At 41.5% G+C, this 17,219-nt stretch overlaps 2 protein-coding genes across 5 annotated transcripts in view; one reads left to right on the top strand and one right to left on the bottom strand.

The window, feature by feature from the left end:
• The window catches only part of TET1 (tet methylcytosine dioxygenase 1), a 646,721-nt gene extending 629,809 nt beyond the window's left edge, over positions 1-16,912 (bottom strand). Inside the window, exons 1-2 of the mRNA XM_042459332.1 lie at positions 16,664-16,912; positions 16,342-16,392 (exon numbers count right to left, since the gene is read on the bottom strand). The gene's annotated coding sequence lies outside the window, so the exon portion shown is untranslated. The remainder of the gene's footprint in view (positions 1-16,341; positions 16,393-16,663) is intronic.
• Positions 1-17,219, top strand: part of CTNNA3 (catenin alpha 3) — a 1,027,502-nt gene that overhangs the window by 57,763 nt on the left and 952,520 nt on the right. The gene's annotated exons all lie outside the window — the stretch shown is intronic.

Below are 17,219 nucleotides of genomic sequence, written 5' to 3'. Positions count from 1 at the left end.
AATAATTACTGCCGATCTCTCTCACAATCTCTCTCTCTGTCTCTCTCTCACACACACACACATATACACACCAGAGGCCATGCATATATAAAACAATAATATAGAACCCTGGCCAATGATGCATAAGCTGTATAATGCACAGTGCATTTGCTCCCACTTGATTCCTCCTACTAGTATAACTGGCTAAACAAAGCTCAAGTTGTTTTGTTTTTTCAGGGCATCACCCAAACTAAGTATCCTAGTTTTTCTCCCAAATAAACCAAGTTTCATATGTCATGAACAACCCCTACTTGGTTTTACAGAGGGAGAAACAAACCAGGATCCCCAGGTAGTTCTATGATCAGAACTACCACACTGAACAACTGTTAGGGAAGTTTAAGATCTATGGGAGCTGATATGGTCTAGTTGTTTGAGAGTTGAACTACAACTCTGGAAACTAGGGTTTGAATCCTCACACATCCAAGGCAACCCACTGGGTGACTTTAGGCAAGCCATACTCTCTTAGCCTCAGAAAGAAGCAAAGGGAACCTCCCAAACAAATCTTGTGAATAAAACCCCATGATAGGGTCACCTTAGGGTCACCATAAGTCAGAAGCAACTTGAAGGCACACAACAACAAAATAAGCTCTACAAAGCTCTACATATCTATTTTTGCAAATTGGTGTCCTAGACACTTGATAACAATTTTTAATTCCAAGGAGAAGAAAACAGAAAAGGCTTCACACAAACTAGATGGGTAACAGAACACAAAGAAAGGAAGTTTAGTATCACAAAATACAAGGTTGGTTTTCTGTTGTTGTTAAAAAGCCCCCAAATCCATGAATGTTATTTATTACTTCTTTATGCAATGGCATCTGGTAATATTGTAATGGAAAATGGAACATCTTGGTGATATGGTAGTGGTGGGAGAGACACAGCAGTTTTAAACACTGCTTATGTCCAAAGTGCTATGCAAAAGGTGTCAAATTAACCTTTTTTTCCTCTCTTTTCAAATATCACAAACAATGTAACCATGTAGGGCTAATTCTTACCTTTTCCATCAGTCAATAACAGTACAAATATTATGATAAACTATGATTTATTGTGGCAAGAGAAAGCTTAAAGCGGTATAGAAATAAATAATAATAATAATAATAATAATAATTATTATTATTATTATTATTATTATTATTATTATTATTAAAACTCTCCCATTAACAGCTTGCACACTCCTACATTTCTCTCTTTTTCCAGCAAGCCAAAGGCAGACTAGGAGCTTTTGCTTCCAATTTACAATTTGGTGTTACATCTGAATGATATAAAGCACAAGAAATTATGGTTTGTTTCAACAAACCACCTTCAACCCAAGGCTGGATTGCTTCAAACAAACCACAACTAAAATTAACCAGAATTTATCCAGCCTTGGATGATACCAGAAGTACAGGAATCAAAAATTGAAGGGAAAGTTTCCAACCTCCACCTTATGGCTACAGTGGGTAGGTAAAGGAGATAGAGTGTCTAAGTCTACAGAGGGTAAAGTCTCATTCTCTGACAAACTACAGTTTAATCATGATGTCCAAACATAAGCCAATTTGTTTTGAGTCGTCAAAACTCCACTTCTTAAAGTTACTGCATAATCCTCCTCCAAAAAGGAGGGTGAGAAAATATAATACTTTTTAAAAGCCCAGTAATAATTTACATGATTCCCAACATACATAGTTTCAGCCCAAACTACAAGAACAGGAAGCAACATGGTTGTTTAAAACCAAGGGTCACTAGAAAACTGGGTCACATCATAAAATGGTTTCTACAATACTACCATTCTTTTTCAATTTTGACGCTGCCAAATATACTTAACAAGAATATTTTCATGTGAGACATGTACAATGGACAATATATGCATTAAAAATTCATCAGATCACATGAGTTAAATATTTTTAGCTATTCAAAACAATAAAGTTCAGTATATCAACCCCTCTCCCCAATTGCCAAAGAAGTATTATGTCAAAAACCAATACAGCAGCCATATGCAAGGAAAACTAGACAACCAAAAAAATGGAAAAGCTCTTGCCAATGGAATAAGCAGGTGTTTTATGTCAGGCAGTCCCAAGGAGTTCCTGCAAGAAGTCTATGCTCTGAATTGTTTTTATACCCACATCATTCTTTGCATATTGCCATAAATAATAAAGCCACAACCCACACTTTGGTTAGAGTACTTGGGCACTAAGCTAGAAGCTGATTGCTTGGGCAAATAAGCTGTCTTACCTTTTCTGGCTTCAATTCTGGATCTAGGATGCCCCCAGATGTTATCATAGCTAAATCGCCACCGATCTAGGTGAGATTCCACCACCCGGATGCATCCCAGATTGAAGCCTTGCTCAGCCAGCCAATTTTTAAAGTCAGAAGCTCCACGGCTTTGAAAAAGTGATGGCTGAGCAAGAGTTCGACCCGGGATGCATCCGGGCAGCAGCATCCCACCTAGATCAGTGGTGATTTAGCTATGATAACATCTGGGAGCATCCTAGATCCAAAACTGAACCCAGAAGGCGTAAACTGGCTTATTTGCCCAACCGATAAGCCCCTTAGTGTTTCTGTTGGTGAACAGGAAGCTAATCAACCTTCAAGCAATAAGTAAACTCAACTTCCTAGAACTCATGGCAAAATTGGTTGCACATGTGGGATGCTTCAAAATTGTGCTGGCTTATGTTTATAGTATACTGAAAGTGTATAAGATCATCCCATGTTTTACAAACATGTTGTGTTTGTAGACTCTGATGGGCAGCCACCATCAGGAACCACCTCTATTGTTCTGTAGTGGCGAGTGCATAGAGTCACACCACCACTGGAGACAACAGAACTTAATGGAGGTGCAGCCATGTGCACACGTTGTCACAGGACAACAGAGACTGTCCCTAATTGTGGCACGGCCACAAATACAGGCTGCCATTGGGGACAATGCAGGCTTGCCATCCGTGGATGCTTAAATCTGCAGCTGGTAAGGCCACAGATACTGAGGGCCAACTGTATCATAACTGTGCCTATGATTTCAAAACCGTACAAAATATTGTATTTAGGAAAATGAAGCTTGCAAGTGAGTGGTTTGCTTCCAAAGATTTGTAATTCTAGTGCGTTAAACATATACAGGTTGTGTATCCCTTATCCAGAATTCCAAAATCTGAAATATTCCAAAATCTATAACTGTCCACATGGGTGGCTGAGACACTGACACCTTTGCTTTATGGTGGTTCAGTGTACACAAACTTTGTTTCCATGCATAATAATAATAATAATAATAATAATAATAAGTATATAATTACCTTCAGACTATGTGTAGAAGGTGTATATAAAACATAAATAGATTTTATATTTGGATCCATCTCCAAGATATCACTCTATATACACATATTCATAAATATATACATAAATATATCTGTAGCCAGGTGGCGGAAGGAGACGGGAGAGTTGAGAAGACCAGGCAGGAAGATGGGGGAAGAGAGGACCCAGCGGAAGAATGGCACGGAGAGGTCCCACCCAGATGGGGAGGGATAAAAGGTGAGGGACAGGTGGATGAGAGGAGGGGCCGGGAACACGGAAGACTGGGACGTGCGAAGGCGGCTGCAGCAGGGAGAAGTGAAGTGGTCAGCAGCCCAGGATGGGGAGGCTGCCTGCTAACCCTGCAGGGTCGACATAGTTTGTTAAGAGTTGGGCCTCGTACAGAGGTAGTGCTGCCCGGCCCCAAAGGGGAAGGACTTTCGGTATCCCCATGAGGGAGACTGGCGGAGGCAAGCCACCAAGTCAATAGCGGGTGAATGGTGGGACCCCAAGGGAGAACAGTGGGAGCAAAGGCCAGGGCCAGAGTTGAAGAGAAGGCTGACACGGAGCCCTTAGAGAAGTATCATGGAGGCCAGCGAGTGGAGACAGCATCCCCTGAAGACTGAACGCAAGAGACTTGGGGAGAAAGGACTGCGGTGAAGTAACCGGGCCTGAGAAGTTGGGAGTTTGTGTTCCAAGTTTATTAAGTTGTGTTTAAGTAAAGTTTAAAGCATCCTCGCTGACTATTGTGCATCCTTTCTTTTGGGAATTGAAACCTAAGAGAGCACATGTGTGGCTACGAGATGTCCCAGGGAGCAAACACCCCTCCCACATTGGTGGAGAATGCGGGCACCACCCCTATGCCGGGGCCTCCCACAAATCAGGAACAGCTATTTGCATGGTTCATGGAACAGCAAAAGCAGTTAATGCAGCAGGTGTCGTAGCACCAGTTACAAGTTTTGGATCAACTCTATGTGGCGTAACAAAGTGCTCAGGACCGGGTCTTTGCCCAGGTGACTGAGTTGCTGAAGAACCCCAGGACAGCGGGGACAGAGGAAGGTGCGGCCATGTGGACGGTGGGTGTGAACCCACTGAAGCTGATGAAAATGGGCCCACAAGATGATGTGGAGGCTTTCTTGAACACTTTTGAGCAGGTAGCCGCCGCAGCTCGCTGGCCTCGGTAACAATGGGCCCTAATCCTCGCCCCTTGTCTGATTGGCCCAGCGCTGGAAGCTGTAGACACCCTTTCATCCAAGGAAGCGAAAAGTTATGAGAAGGTAAAAGAGGTGATTTTACACACTCTCAACAACTCCGAGGAGACTTACCGGTGCCGCTTACGGGAGGCCAAGTGGCAAACGGGGCTACACCTAAGGACCCTGGGGCAGCGCGTAAGAGCCAATGACATGAGATAGCTTAAGCTGGCAGTGCGAAGTGCCAAGGAGGTGACGGAGCTGGTTCTCGTGGAACAGTTTGTACTCGCTTTGCCAAGTACTGCTCGGAATTGGATGCGGTGTCATCACTCAAAGTCTTTAGATGAGGCCATGGCCCTAATGGAATCCTTTGTCTCAGCAGAGGAGTCAGAGGGCCTGTGGATTCGGAATGGAGGCGAAGTCGTGTCGTCAAGGGCCAGTTGGGTAGCAGAGTTGGCTTCGCGAGTTATGTTGCGACGAGGAGAGGAAGAGACCGTGGGAAAAGAAGGGAAGGATGGAGGAGGCCCTAACAGTGGAGAGAAAAGCGGTTGAGTCCCACCAAACGAAGGCCCGCGAGAGGGACCCCGGAGGGCCCTGACTTGCTATACTTGTGGTATGGAGGGCTACTTAAGCCGTGAGCGTCCCGTGATGGAGTGCTCCTGGGCTGATGCTTGGGAGGCGTCCCAGGTGAGTAATGAGGGTGCAGAGGAAAGGCTTAAGCAAATTAGAGTTAATGGAAGGGTGATGATGGCTCTGGTGGACTCGGGGTGTAATGAAACCCTTGTCAGGGAATGCCCAGAAAGCAATCGAGGCCGAAGGGTAAAGGTGCGGTGCATCCATGGGGACGTCAAAGAATATACTGCCCTTTGGGCAGGAGTAGAAGTAGATGGGAGGTGTAAAAAAACTCTGGGTGGGGGTGGTCCCTACCTTGAGTCGAGAAGCGCTGTTAGGTCGGGATTGGCCGGGGTGGCATGGATTGCTACAAGTTACAGAGGGCCTGATTGGGGAGGTGGTGGACCAAGGGAAGTTAGAATTGGTTGGGGGTCCGGCGGGCTCAGGTGGTGGCGTGGCAGCAGGATGACTCCACACTGCGGGAGGCTTGGCCATGTAAACCCACTGGGTGCCTGGGCAAGTCACACTCTCTCAACTTCAGAGGACAGCAACAGCAAACCTCCTCTGAACAAATCTTGCCAAGAAAACCCCATGATAGGGTCGCCTTAGGGTTACCATATATCAAAAATGACATACAGCAACAACAAAATATTCCAAAATCGAAAATAAAAATAAAATCCAAAACCTAAAATACTTTTGGTCCAAAGCATTTTGCAAAAGGATGACTCAGTCTGTAATGGTTGAATTTTTAAAATATTATTTTTGACATTTTATTTCTTTTTCATATAATTTTTAAAATACAATTTAAAAACACTTAAATCTCCTAGGTTAGATGAAGGGAATGCTATGGAAATAGCATATCTTGATTCTAGGGGAGATTTAGGGGGAAAGAGGGAGATGTAGGGAGAAAGTCATAAAAGCTAAAGTGCAGAATGAGCTCAGGCTTACTAGAGACGTTAAGAACAATAAAAAGGCTTTTTTGGCTATGTCTGTAGCAAAAGGAAGAAGAAAATAGGGCCACTGTTTGGAGAAGATTGTGAAATGCTAACAGAGGAAAGAGAAAAGGCAGAACTACTCAACACCTTTTTGCCTCAGTCTTCTCACAAAAGGAAAAGAGTGCTCAACCTAAGGAAAATGGAGCAGAGGATACAATAGGGGAAATGCAGCACAGAATAGGTAAAGAGGTAGTACAGGAATACCTGGTTATTCTAAATGAATTCAAGTCTCCAAGTCCAAATGAACTACATCCAAGGGTATTAAAAGAACTGCCAGAAGTAATCTCAGAGCCATTGGCAATAATCTTTGAGAACTTCTGGAGAACAGGAGAAGTCCCAGCAGACTGGATGAAGGCAAATGTTGTCCCCATCTTCAAAAGCAGGGGAGGGGCAAAAAATTTACCACCTGGTTAGCCTGACATCAATACCAGCAGACCATTAAACAGACAGTCTGCAAGCATCTAGAAAGGAATGGCATAATCACAAAAAGTCAACATGGGTTTCTGAGAAACATGTCATGCCAGACTAATCTGATTTCTATTTTTCATAAAATTACCAGTTTGGCAGATGAAGGGAATGCTGTGGATATAGCATATATTGATTTCAGTAAGGCCTTTTATAAAGTCCCCCATGATATATTTGCAAACAAGCTAGTAAAATATGGGCTAAACAATGCAACTGTTAAATGGATTTGTAATTGGTTGACCAAACTCAAAGAGTACTCAACAATGGCTCTGCTTCATCCTGGAAAGAAGCGACCAGCAGGGTGCCATAGGGTTGTGTCCTGGGCCCAGGGCTATTCAACATCTTTATTAATGGTTTGGATGAAGGAATAGAGAGTCTGCTTATCAAATTTGCAGATGATACCAAATTAGGAGTAGCTAACACCCAAGAAGAAAGGATCAAAATTCTAAATGACCTTAATAGATTAGAAAGCTGGGCCAAAACTAACAAAATGAATTTCAACAGGGAGAAATGGAAGGTACTACACTTAGAAGGAAAAAATGAAATGCACAGATATAGGATGGGGGACACATGGCTTGATAACAGTACATGTGGAAAGAATCTAGGAGTCCTAGTAGACCACAAGTTGAACATGAGTCAACAGTGTGATGCAGAAGCTAAAAATGCCAGTATATTTTTAGGCTGCATGAACAGAAGTATAGTGTCTAGATCAAGGGAATAAATATTGCCATTCTATTCTGCTTTGGTCAAGCCTCACCTGGAATTACACCCAGTTTGGGCACTACAATTCAAGCTGGAGTGTTTCCAGAGGAGGGTAACCTAAATGATGAAGGGCCTGAAAAACATGCCTTATGAGAAGTGATTGAGGGAGCTGGGTATGTTTAGCCTGGGAAAGAGATGGTTAAGAGGTGATATGATAGTCCTGTTTAAATTTGTGAAGGGATATCATACTGAATATGGAGCAATTTTTTTCCCTGGAAGCTCCAGAGAATAGGACCATAGCAATGAGTTCAAACTACAAGAAAAACAGATTTCTTAAACATTAAGAACTTACTGACAGTAAAAACATTTCGACAATGTGTTCAGAGTGCAGTGGAGTCTACTTCTTTGGAGGTTTTTAAACAGAGGCTGGATGGCCATCTGTTGGGGGTCCTTTGATTCTGCATGGCAGGGGATTTGACTGGATGGTCCGTGAGGTCTCTTCCAACTCTATGATTTTAGGATTCTAAAGGAAACATTTCAAAAGTAGCAGGTAAATTCTACTCAGGGAACCGTCTAACTAAAAAGATTGCATGTACAGCGCTGTGTAAATTTACAGCGCTTCATAAATAAAGGTTAATAATAATAATAATAATAATAATAATAAAAATGTAAAAAGTAAATATTTCACCAATTACTATGTTTTGGTTTTTTTGGTTAATACCATCTTCCTGCCTCATTAGTTCCAAAAGTAATTCATTACAGGAAACATGGGGATGAAGCATACAGGCAAAATAAACCAGCTTCTAGATGCTTTGAAGGCAGAACATTTATATGATGAATGTCTCCAAAGTGGGTGGAAAGTGAAATGAAGCCATGCTTCAGAGCCAAAAACTGGAACAAAAAGAAGCTGGAATACTCCCGCTTAGCTCAGAAAATGTGCATCTCTGTGTCTGCATATAAACAGCCAGTGCGGGGCTATGCAAAAGCAAAAAGGTGAAAGTGCGACAACTCCAATGGCTGTAATTACATTATACACAAACCAGACAATGGAGGGCATGGGGTGAAGGGGAGTAAGGGGGCATGTATAGGGGCCTCTGTAATTTTGCTTTGCTGATTATCACTTGCACTCTGATGCCCTGCACAGGTGGAGCATCGCATGCGCGACTATGTGGCCAATTAAAAAGGGCGACTATGCAATGGGATGGTATCTGATGGATGTGGGAGGAACTTGGAAGTCACAGGTGGTGTGTTTATGCAATGGTGTGCATGCATGGTGGGGAGGTAACAAAAAAAAAATTACCCAGCAACATGGCTTGATGCCATGCCGTGGGGTCAGCCTGTGCATATTTGGCCTACCTTGGGAGCCGGCTGTGGAAACAGCGGGGTTTGGGCATGCTTTCAGAAAAAGCAGGTTCAAGTCATCTTTTCCTGCCTGTTTGCTCTGGCTCATTGTTACATATAACATGTTAATTCTCAGCTCTGTATCATCTGTAACATCTGTTCTCATGATCCATTGCTCTGACATTTGAATTCCAGTTTCCTCAAGCTAAGAATTAAAGTGGCTAGTGACAGTGTGGGATGCAGTGGGCTTTCTGCAGCACTCAACAGCCTCTTCTTTAACATCCACAAAAATACTGGAAGCAGTACAATAAAGATTGAGAAAAATCACCCTTCCAATTAGCTCTGAGCATATGCTCAGAGAGATGTTGGAATTCAAGTCAGGTGCATAGTGTTTACCAGCCTTCTTCAATCTGATACCATTCAGATGATGCAAACTAAAATGCCTCTGAATCAGGTTGTAGTCCAACACATCTGGGGGGCATCAGGCTTTTTTACTCTGTGTTTTTTCACAAATTCATATATTGCACGTTTAATATCAGGCAAAAAAGTTTCAAGTTCAGGTACTATTTACATCAAGAAACTGTATATGGTAACTAACGAAGTGATGGAAACAATACATTAAGAACATCTTGCATGACCTCAAATTATATATTAAAACTACCTTGTATAGTTTTGGACAACCTGTCTGGGCTTTCCTTCTTCCCTCTTCTCTCACACATAACTGTCCTTTAGGCTCCTACCCTTTCCTCTCTTATCACAGCAGACAGACAGTCAAAGCATTTTATAGAGGATTCAGTCTTCTATTATCAGAGTAGATCTTGCATTACTAGCTTCCAACAGCTACAAGAATGCAAAAGGAGCTGAAGGATCAAACAAGGAAACATGTGAACTCAATGCCTGCTCCTAATCTATGATGAGGAAGAGGAAATTTACCATGGGTTGGATCCATAAAAAACATATGTAGCTCTATGAACATATACACAAATCCCAGGAATTGGGATGGGCCCAGGTGTCATTCCCATGACCAGAACTTGTCATGGACTCCACAGACACCACTGCTTCTGCATGCCACTAGAATTCAGTGGGAGAAGTACTTTGTAACTACAGGGGTACCTCGGGTTACGAAATTAATTCGTTCCGCCGCCGCTTTCGTAACCCGAAAAGCCTTCGCAAGCCGAAAACCCATAGGCGCTAATGGGGAAAAGCCGCGATTTCGTGTGAAATAGCACCGAAAAGCACCAAAATTTTCTTCGTAACCCGAAATAACCTTCGTAACCCGGAACAGTGATTTCCTATGGGATTTTTTCGTATCCCGGAAATTTCGTAACGTGGGTATTTCGTATCCCGGGGTACCACTGTACTCTGTTGGCTTAAAAGCAGGAAGTGTGGGTCCTGTTTGAAAAGGAGAGCCACACTTTCTGGAGGCATTTATGGGCATAATTCTCCTTCTAAAAGGGTTCTGCACTCCACATGTATCTTGTTTTGAGCAAACAGTGAAACTGAAAAGTACAGTGACTTTTGCAGGGGTCTCTGATCCTGTAAGAATGAGTATGGGTGTGCCTGAGATCTACAGGCTATGTTCTCTCTCTCAGTCAATACGTTGATCATATAAATAGTAATGTAACATACAAAGCTAGAACCAGAGTGGTGTAGTGGTTTGAGCATTGGACTACAACCCTGGAGACCAGGGTTCAAATCCTCACTTGGCTATGGAAACCTACTTGGTGACATGTTCTGCTCATGAGGAAACTGAACCCCCCTCTGAAGAAATCTTGCTCTGAAAACCCTGTGATAGGTTTGCTGTAGGGTCACCATAAATCAGAAACAGATGAAGGAAAACACCAACAGAGCAACAACATTAAAGAAAATAACCTTTAAGGGTGGAAAAAAGATTAGCTTATAGTTCTTGATATGTTTAACTCCTCTTTACAACTTATTTTCTACAGTGCAAAATCTGCATGAATTAGATACTATCTCTATATTTGACTTCATGGCCCTCTGATTCACCTCTGACACCAAAACCTTTATTTTGATCTTTAGCCCCACAAATCCATTCAGTTCTCTTTAGAGAAGTTGAATAATCATTAGAGATTATCCAAGAATAAGCTAAACTGAACTCCTGGGTGGTACCCTTATATAATATATGCTGATACATTATCTACTCCCACCCTTACTCTTAGTCACTTTTGAGAAATACACTTGGTTAATGATTCCTATTCTTAACTACACTGCTGTACCAACCCAACAGTTTTTTCTTGTCTCTTTTGTATTCATCAGGGTTAATGAAAACAGATTTTTTAAAAAACTGAAATCAGATTTCAATTTTTTCTGGAAACAATGAATGCAAAAAGAGCCAAGACATCATAATAAGATATCATAATAAATAATAATTATACAACTTCTAATTAAGTTATATGAATATGTCAACATCTGTTGATGGAAATGGGAGATAATTTGATTGGTCCTATTCTGCAGGTGCTGTACAGGAACTTTCATTCTCTCTCTTACTGGGTCTTGCCTCTCTCTAAGTGCAAAGATAGATAAAGTCAATTAAATGTGAATTTGAGGACATGCAGTAGCTCTGAACAAGAAGAAAGAGGCTATACATAAAAGTAAGTGGTCCCATTTTTTACAAATTGAAACTTAATTTGAAACAAAGTCAGAATAATGGAATAGTTTACATCTGCTTTTTAATGAAAACTATTATCTCTTGACATGTCTTTATATTTATTAAACAAGAGCATACTTGTATTGAAAAGATTGATTACACAGAAACTTCCTTACCAGTGATTTAAACTGTATTTTAAATAATTAAAACTGAATCTTTTAGACAAACGATTTATACCCCAATTTAAATCAAAGCAACCCTGCTACCACTATTGCTGGACAGATGTGATCTCCTCTGCTTGGAGATTCCACTTAGTACAAAAAAGAAGTAACAACATCTAATAGCCTTTTTCCAACTCAAAAACATGATTTGCTTGCTCAAAGTTTGCTCAACAATGGGCTACATATATTTTTTTCTTTTGTAAGATCAAATCTCTTTTTGATCCTCTAAACCCAGGGGTTTGCAAACCTATGCCCTCTAGATGTAATGAACTAAATCTCCCATACACTCCACCAGCTCAGCCAATTGTCAAGGATATCAAAATCATAGCGTAACACTTTCCCATTCCTGCTCTAATTGCTTGAATCGTAGGAGTTTATCGCATGACCAGTTTCCCATTGGGATAGATGCGAGTTGTAATCGTAACAGACGTATCTTATCAGACAGCCTCGTAGCCAGGCAATAGGTAGCCCATATCCAATCCAGGCCTGTCCTACAGCTTTTCAAAAACGGGAATTGGAATTAGGTGGAAAGCAATAGAATCTATCAAATCTAATGATTAGATACATAGTATTTGTAGAGAGGAAAAAACATGTCCCCCCCGAAAAACTTTTAAAAAATGAAAGAGGATATGGGTGAGGTAGATGAGGATCCAAAACACTGCTGATGACATCTTAAGATGGGCACTTCTAAACTTTTAGAACAATATGTGTGAGGAATAATGCTTTACTTCAATATGTATTTTAAATGAAAGAGTGTTCTTGTAAAAGAGTATTCAAATGTCCCAATGTATTTGTGAACAACAGCAATGCTTATGCATGTCCCACTGAAGCACACCAGAACATGTCAACTGATTTGACAGTCCTCTGTAAAGATGGCCAAATCTGTTGATTCCTTAAAACCTTCCTTTTCCAGCTTCCAGTCTATTCTAGAGAAGCTGTACATACACACACACACACACACACACTGGGGAAATGGTGTGTTCTTGTGCACTTTTTAAAAAATGTATGAAATGATTTTTACACTTTTCAAATACATGCACACTGAATGCATTTTTCCTCTAACAGAATGTAGGGCAATCCAGGAAATGAATGGTCTTCCAAACACCAAAGAGAATCACTTATCATTCTGCGTTGAGCCTAGGAGGTTCAGAATTGGGTAAGTATTGTGTGGGGAAGACTGAAAGATGCCTAATTCTAAGTAACAAGAAATGAGTCAATAGTAAGTTAGGTGTGCCCCTTGTCTAAATCCAACAAACATTAATGTGTCCAAGAACAGCAGATTAATTTCTATTAGAATTCAACATGCTCAATTTTCTCCTGCATGAAAGAAAAACCATTCAGATTATTTTTCTAAACAATCCTTAGTCTTAGTTAATCAGTCCAAATAAGTGTACACATATGCAGGCAACACAAATATCTGCTTCCCAGGAACAAATCCCTTCAAGTTTAATGGGGACCTTGCTCCTAAGCAAACATGCTGGAGTCTTATCATTCTGAAGACTTGGTCACTCCAGTATGTAGCCCACAAAGTAAAGTTAGAGACCTATGGTTCTACAAAAGCAACTTAGGGCCACAGGAAGGTGCAAAGATTCTCCTCAAAGATCTTTAGCAAAACCTCCTCAACAAAGAGCAGGAAATCCAATCTCAGATTTTTCCTCCTGATCTCCCACAGCTAATCTAGTTCATCTGGATCCATATTGCAATGGGAGGAAATACCCTGTACTGGTGGCTGACAGCCTTGATCTTCTAAATATCTGGGGTGTCACTTCCTGGGACCCCTGTGCATTCACCTTGGATGGGACCTCTGGGAGTTAAAATCCAAGACATTTAAGGACCAAAGGTTGAGCATCGGGGTACAATGAAAAATGACAAGACAGCTTGTAGGTAACTGAAATCCAGTAAACTTCTAAAAAAAATAACTAAATACCCAAAGGGTTCAGAGATTTTCCTGGCTAAGAAATGGCACCCAATGAGTTGCAAGAAACTCAAGTGCCATTTCCAACCCAGTGCAAATCCAGTGTTCTGAGACATCTTAGTGCTGCAGAGTATCAACCCTACCACCACTCAGTTACAGATGACTTCAGCATATCATCATATTCATTTGCCATAAAAGTAACTTTCCAAGTTAGGTCCAGGTATGTCTACAGAAGTGGCACCTTGCCTCACATCTGCAGTGGGAGAGGCAGATTCCAGATGTCCAGTACAGAAGGAGAAACAAATCCATTTCTTGACACGAAAGGGGTGTTCAAACCTCAGCAAAAACAAACATGCAGATAAAAGCATGAGACCAAGGAAGACTCACCCATTTATTCTGTACAGTTAAAAAAAAAAAAAAAGGGGGGGGGGACAATCATACTTATTGTGTGGCAAAACAAAAGAAGCAAAAGAAAACTAAGGCCCCATACAGACTGCCAAAATAAAACTGCTTTGGGCCACTTTGGAGGTATGCTGTTTAAATGATGCATGCGTCCTAAGAGTTTGGGAGCTGCGCCAAAGCTGTGCTCCAGTTCTTAGGACTAGATCGTGGCTTTGGCGTGGCTTCTGGACTCTTAGGATGCATGCAACATTTAAACAGCATACCTCCAAAGTGACCCAAAGCAGCTTTAATTTGGCCTGTCTGTATGTGGCCTAAGTTATAAAAAAATGAACCCATGGCTCAGTGAAAAGGTACTAGTAATGGGGGCTTTATCTATAATGCAGAAATAATGCAGTTTGACACTGTTTTAAATGCCATCGCTCAATGACATGGAATTCTTGGATTCGTAGTTTTGTGAGATTGTTAGCTTTTTCTATCAAAGAGTTTTGGCACCACAAGCTACAAATCCAAGGATTCCATAGGATGGAACCATGACAGTTAAAGCAATGTCATACTGCATTAATTCTACACTGTGGTGGCAGCCATAAACATATATTTTAGGACTTTTACAACATACAAGACTAATGGCACCCAGCAAGTTATATCACTTAAAACTAGATGCTATTTCAACAGCCTTCAGCTATATTCTGCCATTTACAAACTTCTTCCATCATGCCAAGGCACAAACAGCAACAACACAAGAAATGAGCAAGAACAATGTAAGAGCAAGGTGGAGCTGACTGAGAAACTTGCAAGACAAATTCCTATTAAATGGTGACCAAATGGTCTTTCAATTGTAGCTTGCTCTACTACCTCCTTCTTTCAATTATCATTTCTTGTAAGATGTTAAAACCAGCAGTAGACCCACTATTCTAAATTGCATTTGTTCATCTATAACATTGTTGCAAAGCAGGAACACTAGTTTCAAAAAATTCAGTTCTAAAGGAGTTACATTATTTCACACTATATAAAAATCAATCAGGTATCCAAGATCCAAGAGCAAGAACATTAAATGCTCACACTAGGAAGGCAACATGGTTGAGTCATGGCTGGTTCCATTAAAAAAAATATACACCATGCACCGCACGATTCTCAATGCAAATTCAGCCGTAACACATTCAATAGCAATCGTGAGAATGTCTACTCATAAGTAAGTTCTCCTATTATTTACTACAAGAGTGGTCTCTTCCAACTCTACGATTCTATGATTCTAAGTTGGCAGTTTAATTCCCACCATGTTTAGGGAATTTAAAAGTATTTAATTTTCTCTAAATCTAACCATAATATTTAAAGAACACATTTATTTTTTTTATAAATAGTTATCCTCCTATGTTACTGTTCTACCTAATGATATATCCCTTTATTAAACAATTGCGCAGTATGGCCAGCAAAGTAATGCCAAGTACGACTTACCACAAAACAACAACACGTACAAAGTTTCCACCGAGGACCTAGGACATAAAACGTGGTGCCCCAGCTAAGCTAGTAAGTACACCACCGCTTCGTCACGCTACACGATGTTACGTCACAGTCGCAGGCAAACACCCCACTACAAATATGTCAACTTATGCCCAAAGTGCATCAAGAATCCTGACAGTGAACACACCAGCTGAGATCCAGAGCTCTGGGCGGCTCCAATGACACATGGAGCAAGTCTCATGTGGGAGGGGCCCTAATTCTCTGCTATGGAATGGGGATTCCCCATCGTAAACAGGGATTTCCTCTGCACGTGCCCAGGAATTCCCTGACTCACTGAAGAGAACAGGGTAGCTATTTATAAAGGGCCACTTGCATTTGTACAAGAAACACTGAATGGGCACATGAGGGCTTTCTGCCCCCTGACGCTTTCGCCACAGCAACCGGTTCCCCAAACCAGTGAGTTTAAAATATTCCAATAAGTTTAATATATACATAGCTGAACAAGCATATATTAGGGGAAAACATACCATCATTTCAGAACGACTTCCCAATCTCAAATCATATTTGTCTGAAATGTGCCATTTTTATAGAACACACAGCAATTCATATAGGGAGGACAAGTTGAACATCCCATACTAAATATGCAAATAGGCATCCCAAAGTTCATATTTCACATACACACATAGACACACACAGATAGACCAAGCACATACACACACCATGCTGAAAATTAAAATGTCACTTTCGGAACAAAAACCTGAGCCATATTTACTTAGAAGGAACTCGCAGTGAATGCAAACCTGTTCAGGATTTGCAGCGGTTTGGGACTGCAGCCTTCATAAATGGCACAAGTTATTTTCAACGTCGCAGGAGTGCTTAGGTTTTAAACCCAGATCAGTGCACATAAAACTAATCAAAGCTCTACAACAACATGCTAACCCAATGTTAAGGAAAAGACAACAACAACAACAACCCTGTTATGAGCCTTTTTAAGAACATTACCCACAAAATATTACAATCTGGAAAGGAGCACTTCCTAGCATTCCTCTCTTTTACTTCCTATGCCAGGACAAGAAAAGCAGTAATCAATAAGGGCTGCACACTTTTCCGTACATATGATTCATAACAAGCCATTAATTACCTTTAGAACTCTTTGCTTCCTCTTCTGAGGCCTTTTGTTTTCAGTTAGCACCTAGAGAAAGACAGCAAATGACAGGGTTAAATCTTTATGAATAAAGCAAGTGTACATTCCCGTTCCCTTTCCCCTTTGACAACCTTAAAAAGACTTAAAAAAAAAGAATAACACAATCATGGGAAAAGGCTGGGAGGGGAGGGGGAAGAGTTTCTGGGCAAAACTTTAAAAAAATGGAACTGAGGAGACTTTTAGAGGGCGACGAACAAAAACAGGAGGAAAGAGGGTTAACAAGGGAAGGGGGGGAAAACCAGGAGGGGGGGAAACACACCACTCAAAGTCGGGTTTTAATAAGGCTCGGCATTCTTCACAGCAAAAGCCACAAGGTAGCCATCTTGCTTCCTTCTGCAGGAGAAGCCTCCACAGTGTAGCACTCCTTCACGCTGCTTTTGGGGTATTATTGTCATGGTGTTTGGGGAAAGGAGGAGCAGCAAGAGCAAGAGGAAGAGCACCAAGCGGGAGCAGTCCCACCACCATCACCACCACCAGCAGCAGCAGCAGCACAGCAAGCCTTGCTTGCCAAGACTAGGGACGTGCTGGGCATGCCTCTCCAATATTATTAATACACAGACACACACACAACAAAAAAAAAGGCTCCAAAAATAAGAGGCTCAGCCAATGGCAGGGCGAGGCCAGGCGCTTGCAAAGCCCTCTTTCCCTCCTCCTCCTCCTATGAGCCCTTGCCCAAACAAAGGGGCTCCTCTGGGGGGCTTTTAAAGGGGAATAAAAGAGGGGTGCAAGGGTTGACATGGAGCCCCCCCCAAAAGTGGGGACCTTCCTCCTTTCCAAGAAGAAAGGGAAGAGGGGAAAAAGCTGCAAGCAGTAAA

Source organism: Sceloporus undulatus, chromosome 3 (assembly GCF_019175285.1).
Source record: "Sceloporus undulatus isolate JIND9_A2432 ecotype Alabama chromosome 3, SceUnd_v1.1, whole genome shotgun sequence".
Lineage (NCBI taxonomy): Eukaryota > Metazoa > Chordata > Lepidosauria > Squamata > Phrynosomatidae > Sceloporus > Sceloporus undulatus.
Note: the sequence above shows the minus strand (reverse complement) of the source record. Positions and strands in the feature narration are given on the sequence as shown.